General features: G+C 43.7%; 1 pseudogene; it reads right to left on the reverse strand.

Annotated features, from left to right (window-relative positions):
* Positions 1–1420: 1420 nt before the first annotated feature.
* Positions 1421–9358, reverse strand: LOC119921370 (annotated as a pseudogene).
* Between the last annotated feature and the right edge of the window lie 376 nt (positions 9359–9734).

Here is a 9734-nt window from a genome sequence, read left to right on the forward strand (position 1 = left end):
GTTGCCAGAGGAGAATCATTTCCCTTGTGTGTCCTGACAGACAGTGGAATTGACTTTTACCTCCTTGAGAGAAGGTAAGATCCTTGTGGGCAGAAAACCTGTCTCGTCATGCTTCTGTACTTCCCAAGTACCTAATACAGTGCACTGCACCAAGTGGATCCTCAATAAATCCTCCTCCTTGCCTCGCCACAGCCATATCCTCATCCTCCTCTTCTTCCCACTACTTATACTACTAATTTTAGTTTTCTTACTACTGATAATCATATTATTACTACTAGGACTTGTACTAGGACTACTATTAGGATTACTACTACATTACCTGAGAAAATAGCTGGTCCCATTTATCCTCTCTTCACTGACTGTGAAATCATTTCCAGATGGGTCTGGGGGGATAGAATCTCCCACTTTGACATGGGCTCAGGTATCATTCTGTAAAATCTGTTTGTTCAAGATTTCAAATCTACTCGTCACCCTGCTGTGGTCACCCAAATCGACCTGGTCACCAGCCTTGATGTGGAATCGAGTATTCTTTAGGAACGAGTTGAGCTGGAGGGAAAGATTAACATGAGTGACTGGAGTCCAGCCCATCACCATCTGCTCACTCCTCGATGTTCCCATCATAACATGAGCCCAAGGAGCTGAGGGGACTGTAAAGACCAGCTGGAGACCTTTAAGGAAAGGAAAGCTGTTAACTGGTGTAGTAGGGAACTGATTCCAGGAGGGAGGTGGATTTTAGTACCTCTAAATATCTCTGTCACCTCAGTAAATGATCCTCTGCCCCAGTGATGGCCAAACCAAGCCAAGACCTAAGCAAACGACACTCAGGACATAGAGTAAACTGGGTTCATATTGCCAATGGCTACAGGCTGACAGTAGCCTCCTTATAGAGTTGCACTTCAGGGAAGGGGGGAAGGATTACCTGCCATGGACGAGGAGCTTGACTTGGTCCACCCCCAAACGTTTCCATCTCCTTCCCAGACAAGTGTTTTTTGATGGAGGGCATGAGCTATGGCATACACAGCACTATACACACTGTAACCCTGTCCCAGAAGGCCATGGGCCGGCTCTCCAAAGTACCATTTTCATTACACAGTCCTGGCACTGACAATCCTTCCCATTGTTCTACACGTGGACAATCAAAAGCCCATCCCCAGAACGACTGTAGAAACACATCCTATGGATATTTACCAAGCTTCAGGTCTGCTCAAAATACCTGAAACCCAGAATGTCATTCCTGTGACCTGAAAATAACAAGGCACCTTGGGAAAAGTTATAACTTTTGTCATAGGAATTTGTGGTAAAATCCCAATCAGAGGTGGTGACCCAAACTTTACCAAAAACAGGACTACTATTCACATTAAGTACAAAAATCAATAAAGAGAATGTATCCCCATAGACAATAACCACATTGACTGATGATTTAATAGTGTTTGTTTAATAAATAAGACTCAAATGGATATGTTCTTTCCGTAAAGTATTCCTGGATTCTCTCAGTGTAAGCCACACAGATTCCATTCTTGGCCATTTCCTCTGTCATGGTCTTGGTGAAAGTCTCTCCTCTAATGTCATTGATGACCAGGAGACCGATCCAGACCCAATGAAAATGTTTCCTGAGACAGATCATTCCCAAGTGCAGATCTGGAGACATCATAGAGATTTGATAGAGAGACGGGAACTGAGCTTTATCCTTGAGAATGGGGTCCATTGGACCATAGCAGATCTACATGGAGACAGAGTGGTTTAAGAGGTGGGGTGGACCAGGGAAAAGACTGACACACATATACAGGCATACAACGATGTTCCATTTTCCAAAGACTGCCTCTCCAATTCTGATCAAAGACTGGAGAAGTTCATTACATTTATGTTCACTCCCTTAAAACAATCCCCTGGCTAAGAATGTCCCATATGATTTGGGAAAGCAGAAATCGAGGTGAATCAGATGGAGTCCTTTCCTTTGCAATTTCTGCTCTTAGGAATTCCCTTCAGAGGCACTTTTGGCATCTCTCCAAGACAGAAGCAGAACTGAACACATTTATCCTCTTCACCAGGATGACTCACTCCTCAGAGGCAGCTTCCTGGCCCTGAGACAGATGGCTTCCTTTAGCTATCTAAAGCCACCCTAGAACTTCTTAGGCTCCTCTCAGTTATTATTAAGCATGCTTGTGCTTCAGAAATAGACTTTCTGGGACGTTATGCCTGGACCACGATGTCAATGGACATGTCCAGGATTTTAGCATTCACTGGAGGCAGGCGATGATGTTTACCTGAAAATCAGGCTCATTCTAAAACCTAAAGAACTTAAAAGTCAGTCCATTCTAATTCCAGCCTACCAGAAACAGAGCAGCAGCTGAGAAAGCCAGGAGTAAGTCGAGGAGGGCTAGGTTGGAGGGGAGAGAGGAGATGAAGTGGGATAGTAATAGAAGTGCTGAACAGGGCCATGACATTTAAGCCTCTGGAAACATTCAACATGGAGGCAAGGAAAGTCTCAGCTTTTGCAGGGTGGGGTTGGGGGTGAGTTAGTTTGGGAAATAAGTCGGGGTGGACTGAGAGAAAATCCACTTCACCTAGCTGTGCCCTATTTCCCCTCTTCATTTAACTTTCCACTATGGGACTTCAGGTTTTGAGGAGGAGTGCAGAGGTGGAGGATTCTGGAGGAATAAATAAATATATTTATTATATAATAAATAAACTCTATTTATTTTACTTGTACATATCTATTCTATTTATTTTATTTTGTTAATAAGTTTTGTTTTGTTCTCTGTCTCCCCCTTCTAGACTGTGAGCCCACTGTTGGGTAGGGACCGTCTCTATATGTTGCCAACTGGTACTTCCCAAGCGCTTAGTACAGTGCTATGCACACAGTAAGCACTCAATAAATACGATTTATTGATTGAATTGGTACAACTAAGTGGGTAGCACGGGGGAAATGGTGTTGGGTAGAAATAGGCATACTGGTAGCTGGAGGTGTGAAGGGCAATTATGGATTATCTGCACGGCCAATCCCTGAATTCCCTCCATCCTCCAGTTTTCCACCACAGTTGGTAGTGATAATAGTAGTACTACCAAAAATTATTGAGCGCCTACATGGAGCTATTCATTGTACTAGGCACTTAGGCAACATAGAATGATGAAGTGACACATGTTCTGCCTTTACACACTAATTGGGGAAACATATTTGAAAGTATTTACAACCCAACCCAAGTGGTTCAAAAAAATGACAAGGGGTATATATACACATCAGTGCTGAGGGTGGTAATAAATACATTCGTAAGTACTAGAGTTGGCTGAAAGGATGATATGGCTCAGGACACTGGTAAAACAATGGGGGAAGGATTGTTGAAGGAGGTAGGATATTAGGATGGATTTGAATGTGAGAAGAACTGTGGTCTGTCTGATGTGAAGAGGGAGAAGTTCCAAGTTGGGGCATGAGAGGCTGGACCACCATTGTGAACTTTTTTACTGTCTATTTGTCCCACACTTGGGATCCCAGTCATCTGTCGCCACATAGACTCAGGTTGTAGTTTCCATGAGCTTTTCCACTCTCAACTACAGCGTCCAATTTTATTGAATCAGTCACTTCTTCTGGGAACCCACTACATTCTGCTCTCCCCACTATGCCACCAAGACACCTCACCCTTGTCCCATGTCCCATCCATTTCTGTTATTTCCTTGGATTGCACAACACCCACTGACAGACCCCGAATTCCTGCTGATCTCTGATTTTAAACCCCAGGCTTTCTTCCTTCTACTGGTCCTGCTGACCTTTCTCCTGCCACTCAAATTTCCATCTGCAAGATGTGAGAGTCCCATCTCTGAAGCACATGGAGTGGGGATTTTCTGATGCTGATCAGCAATCCCACAGAAATGTTGGGAGACATATATCTGTAACCCTCCCAGTGAGATCAAAATTAATATTCACTTAGAGAACATCAATCAATTATAATCTGTGTGACCCAGTGGAAAGAGAACAGGCCTGAGAGTCAGATGACCTGGTTTCTTATCCTAGTTCTGCCACTTACCTGGTATGTGATCTTGGGCAAGTCATTTCACTTCTCTCTGCTTCAGTTCTCTCATTTACAAAATGGAGATTCAATACCTGTTCTCCCTTCTACTTAGACTGTGAGCTCCATGTTGTATCTGATGATCTTGTATCTAGCTCAGAGCTTAATACAGTCCTTGGCACAAAGTAAGCACTTAACATATACCACAGTTATTAGCCATGGATTGTGAGTTCCTTCAGGGACAACATCCATATGCTGGTTCCCAGTACTTAGTACAGTGTTCTGCATTCAGTAAGAACACAATAAATATTCTTAGTACTAGTGTCTCTGTGCACGTACTATGTTCAGACCCTCGTACTGAGGTCTTAGACGAGTATGATAAAGTTAATAGACATTATCAGTGCCCTCAAAGACCTTATAATCTAATGGGAGAATCAGGAAATAAAATAAATTACAGGGAGGTATCACAACAGGGTTTGAACATACGTACATAAGTGCTATGGATTAATGTCCACAGTAATCAGTAGTCACTGATGCAAAAGTAGTGATGTGGCCTGTAGAGGTATGAGACAGCAGCATATTTCTATAGACATACTGCGTGTCATGAACATAGTAAGTGCACAGAGACACTAGTACTAAGAATATTTATTGTGTTCTTACTGAATGCAGGACACTGTCCTAAGTACTGGGAACCAGAATATGGATGTTGTCCCTTAAGAAACTCCCAATCTATGGCTAATATTTGTGGTATTTGTTAAGTGCTTACTTTGTGTCAAGGACTGTATCTGAGCTAGATACAAGATCATCAGATACAACATGGAGCTAACAGTCTAAGTAGAAGGGAAAACAGGTATTGAATCTCCATTTTGGAAGAAGTATTTTCCAACCCAATGAAATCAGAGAATCAACTGGTACTGTACAAAGGAAGATTGAACTGATATATGGACAAGAGCCCTCACAACAAACTGAACTCTGCTCTGGTGCCCTAATTCTGTTCTGTTGCCATGAGAATAGGATTGAGTTGGGATCTCTTACCTGTGAGAACTTGTAGAGACCCAGCACCCAGGAGCTGGTCATAGATACTTCTAAAGACATCCCTCCTATGACAGCCACCAGCTTGTCCCGCCGCTCCTGCTCACAGCTGTAGTTGGGACCACTACAGCAGTTCTTCCAGAGAGCAAAGCCATGGAACTCTCTATGGCAATATGGTTAAGGAAGTCGACGTTGAAGATGTGGAAGCCCAGAGAAATGTTGGGTAAGAGGATGGGGTCCTTGTTGATCTCCTCCACAGCAAACACTAGGGCTAGGAGATGCTGGTAATGCTTGAATTAATACCTGCAATGGGAAGGACAGAAGAGGTAACACAGGTCATTGGATGTACAACAAAATTGTAGAACAGCAGTGGAACAGGTGCAGAGAAGAGAAAGTCCTTGTTAGCTTTGGAGGCCAAGCAGAAAGTGAGTAAAAAACCTTCCCTGTAAGTCTGGCTGGGAAACCATAATGTGACCAGGATCTGACCTAGGTGGGTCCTGCTGGGGTGTAGGGTGCGAGCTGGGATGTGACTGATGCAAAATAACCTTGGCAGGAAATGCAGCCAGGGAAGAAATCAGGAGAACGGTGTATAGATACAAACCAGCAGTATGTCCTGACTCATTGAGCACAAGAAAGTAAAGGTAGAGGATGTATAGTTCTGAGTTGTTCTTCTGACCCCAGAAAATTTTCTAAGCTCTTTGAGGTTCCTGAACAACAACATTTGGACAGATATTTTATCTCTGGCTCTACCCCCAACACCATTACCCTCTGAAGTTGATAAAGGCAGTGACCCAGCATTAATGCCTTCTGCCCTTCCTCACATTTCCACTCCTTTACTGCCCATTCTAGACTATAGGAAACACAAATACTTACTGTGTAGGCTTAGGGAAGAAACGTGGCTGTATCATGAAGTTATTGTCAGCACCTAAATGACTCTAAATCAAATCCAGAGAGAGAAGTCCTTCAATAACCAAATCTCCATCTTGGTAATAGCTGCTAGAAGAATTTCTCTCCAGAGTGCATGGACATTTTGCCATCTTAAAATGGGAACCATGAATCTGGGTAAATTGAATCATCCAGAGAAGACTAGTCCTCATGGTGAAGGCTCTAAATTTCAAAGAGAAAACTGTCAACCTCTTCTCTCTGAAGGGACAGTTTGACTCAGACTCAGAGATGTTCAGATGAGCAAGTCTTTAGAAATTGCAGACTCCCCGGAGGGTTCACTGGATACACTGATGCATTACCTGACTGGGGACAGGTCTCACTCTAGCACGTTGGAGGGAGTGGGCATGGGGGAATATTTATTAGAATGCTTTTGAGAGATGCAAGATTTTCCAGTTCCACTTGATTGTCTTTGTTTCCAGTGACCTAAGTGATCACAGCCTCCAGTCTTCTTCCTTGCTCTCCTGCAGCCCACCCCACTCCCAGATGGGGAGTAATCATAGTCACCGAGGAAAATTGCCTTGTACTCTGCACCTGGGTACCCACAAGCACTGCAAAAAACAAGAGCCAGAAATCACATTAGAATCTCCAGAGGAATCCCAGGAGTCAATGACCTCAGTAGGACCAAAGCTTTGGAAAAGTCCGGGCATCTCTTAGAACACAAAAACCCTACATGTCCTCAGGTTGTCTGTCCCTTTGCCAAATAGCCCTTGTTCAGTCTGGAGACTCTTCTGGGTCAGGTTTCTGAGCAGAATGACCTAACGTTCTGAGCAGCATGACCTAATGGAAGGAGCAGGAGACTGGGAGTCAGTTTTAATCTCATCACTGCCACTTACCTGTTGTGTGACCTTGGGCAAGTCACTTAACTTCCATGAGCCTAAATTTCCTCCTCTGTAAAATGGGGATTTATTGTCTGTTCTTCCTCCTGCTTAGACTGTGAGTCCCATGTGGTATAGAGATTGTCTGACCAGATTAACTTGTATCTATTACAGAATCTAGAATAGTGCTTGACACAGAAGCATTTCGCAAACACAATAACAATATCAATCAGTCAATCAAGTTCTAACATAATAATAATGGCATTTGTTAAGCACTTACTATGTGCAAAGCACTGTTCTAAGCGCTGGGTGTATACAATGTGATCAGGTTTTCCCACATGGGGCTCACAGTCTTAATCCCCATTTTTACAGATGAGGTAACTGAGGCTCAGAGAAGTTAAGTGCCTTGCCCAAGGTCACACAGCAGACATGTGGTGGAACCGGGATTTGAACCCATGACCTCTGACTCCAAAGCCCATGCCTTTTCCACTGAGCCATGCTGCTTCTCGTAGCCACACTGCTTCTTGTGACCTTATTGAAACTTATTGAGCATTTACTATGTGCAGAGCATTGCACTAAAAATTGAGAGAGTAATTATAATAATAATAATTGTGGTATTTTAAGTGCTTACTATGTACATTGTACTAAGCTTTGGAGTGGATACAAGAAAAAAGGTTGTATACAGTCCCTGTACCAAAGGGGGCCTCTCAGTCTCAATCCACATTTTACAGATGAGGGAACTGAGGTACAGAGAAGGAAAGTGACTTGTCCAAGATCACACAGCTGACTAGTGGCAGAACCAGGATTAGATCCCTTAACCTTCTGACTCACAGGGCTGTGTTCTATCCACTACATCATATAAAATGTACATGGAGTAAAATGTGAAAGAGTTTATAGTTACATTCTCGGCCCACAGTAAACTTATAAGTCTGGATGAGAAGAAATGCATTAATATAAATAAATAAATTATGGATAAGTACATAGATGCTGTGGGGCTGATGGAGGGTACAAATCCAGGTTGTAGGGGTGACACAGAAGAAACAAGGAGAAAAGGAAATGAAGTCTTAGTCGGGGAAGTCCTCTTGGAGGAGGTATGCTTTTATTTAGGTTTTAAAGGTGGGGAGAGTGATCATCTGCTGGATGTGAAGAAGGGAGCGTGCTCTGGACTAGTGGAAGGGAATGAGTGAGAGTTGACGATGATATAGATGAGATCAAGGCACAGGTTGGCATTAGAGGAGAAAAGTATGTGGGCTGGGTTGTAGTAGGAGAGTAGTCAGGTTAAGGTAGTAGGGGGCAAGGTGATCAACTGCCTTGGTGCCAATGGTGAGAAGCCTCTATTTGATACTGAGGTAGATGGGCAACCACTAGAGGGGTGGGGAAACACGGACTAAACATTTTTTATAGAAAAATGATCAGGGCAGCAGAGTGAAGTATGAACTGGAGTGGGGAGAGTGTGCTGTAGGCGAGTGGAAACTATTAAAGGGTGGGGTGAGGGGGAAGATGGCATCAGCAAGTCGGAGCCCCCTTTCTGCGCTGCAGCACTCACCTCCAACTGTGGAGGCTACACCTTGGCTTGAATCTCCCTCCATACTTCGCATAGCTCAACCCAGCCTGCTGTCTGGGACAGGGGAGGAGAAGGGGTGGATTGTGGTAGGATGGCCGTGGCAGCCTGGGGACTCCCCTCAGCTGTAAAAGTCTAGGTGTATACCCTTCACCTCAAGAATTATTCCAGACCTCAAACATAACTGAAAGCTCCAGTTTCCCTACCATCTCCCCCTACATTCACACTTGACCTTGCCAAATACTATGTAGATGAGGTTGAAATCATCAAGCATGACCTTCATAAAACGTTCCCCTTCTACTCCATCATCTACTCTCTCATTCATCCCAGCTCTCTCCCAAGAGATTCATTCTCCTCTGCCTTCTAACATGCTCATCTCTGCCCTTTACAAAAAAATAAACTACTCTGAATCTCACTCTATGTCCCATCTACCATCCCATTTGATTATTCTGTTTCCTCTGCAAACTCCTCAAAGAAGTTGTATGCATTGGGCAATTCCTCTCTTCCAATTCCATTTTTGACCCCCTAAAATCTAGCTTCCACCCTCTCCACTCCTCTGAAACCACTTTCCCCAAAGCAACACATGACCTTGTCCTTGCTTTCTCCTTGTCAGTCTAATGGACTCTTGGACCTCGTGGCTGCCTTTGATTCTATGGACCATTGTCTGCTCCTGGAAGCTTTATCTATATTTCTCCTCTTAACTCTCTGGCTACTCCTTCTCAGCCCCATTTACCTATTCTTCCTTTCTTTTCTACTCCCTAACTGTAGGGGTCCTTCAGGACTCCATTTTCTAACCCCACTCCCTTTGTACTTTATACTCACTTCCTTGGTGAAGCTCAGCCACGCCTTGCCTTAACCACCACTTCCATGTAAATGACTCCTAAATCTGCCTTACTGCCTACACCTTCACTGCAATCATAGATTTCCTCTTGCCAGAAGGATATCTCTGCATGGATTTCCCTTACACACCTCAAGTTCCAAATGTCTGAAACCAAATTTCTCATCCTTCCTCCCAATTCCTTATTTCCAGCTACCTTGCCCAACACAGTTGTCAAGAAAATTCCAGTGCCTGGCCCAGACTAAGAGCTTAACAAATACTATCTAAAAAATTTTTATCTGTGGAAAGGTGACAACACAATCAATGTTTCCCAGCTTAAGCCTCAGTTTCCAATAAAGGTACCAGGACCAGGTGGGCTGGGAATTATAGATAAAGAGGGGCCATACTAACTCTTCCCACCAGTGATCTAATCTGGATCACTCTGCTCAGGAACTATGCAGTCCCCTCTGGAACCTGGTAATATTTCATGCCTGTCCAGTTTTCATTTGGAATGAATTCCATAACTTTATTCTTTACTCTCGATTCATTTTGCTTGATCTATA

Source organism: Tachyglossus aculeatus (assembly GCF_015852505.1).
Source record: "Tachyglossus aculeatus isolate mTacAcu1 chromosome 12 unlocalized genomic scaffold, mTacAcu1.pri SUPER_6_unloc_2, whole genome shotgun sequence".
NCBI lineage: Eukaryota > Metazoa > Chordata > Mammalia > Monotremata > Tachyglossidae > Tachyglossus > Tachyglossus aculeatus.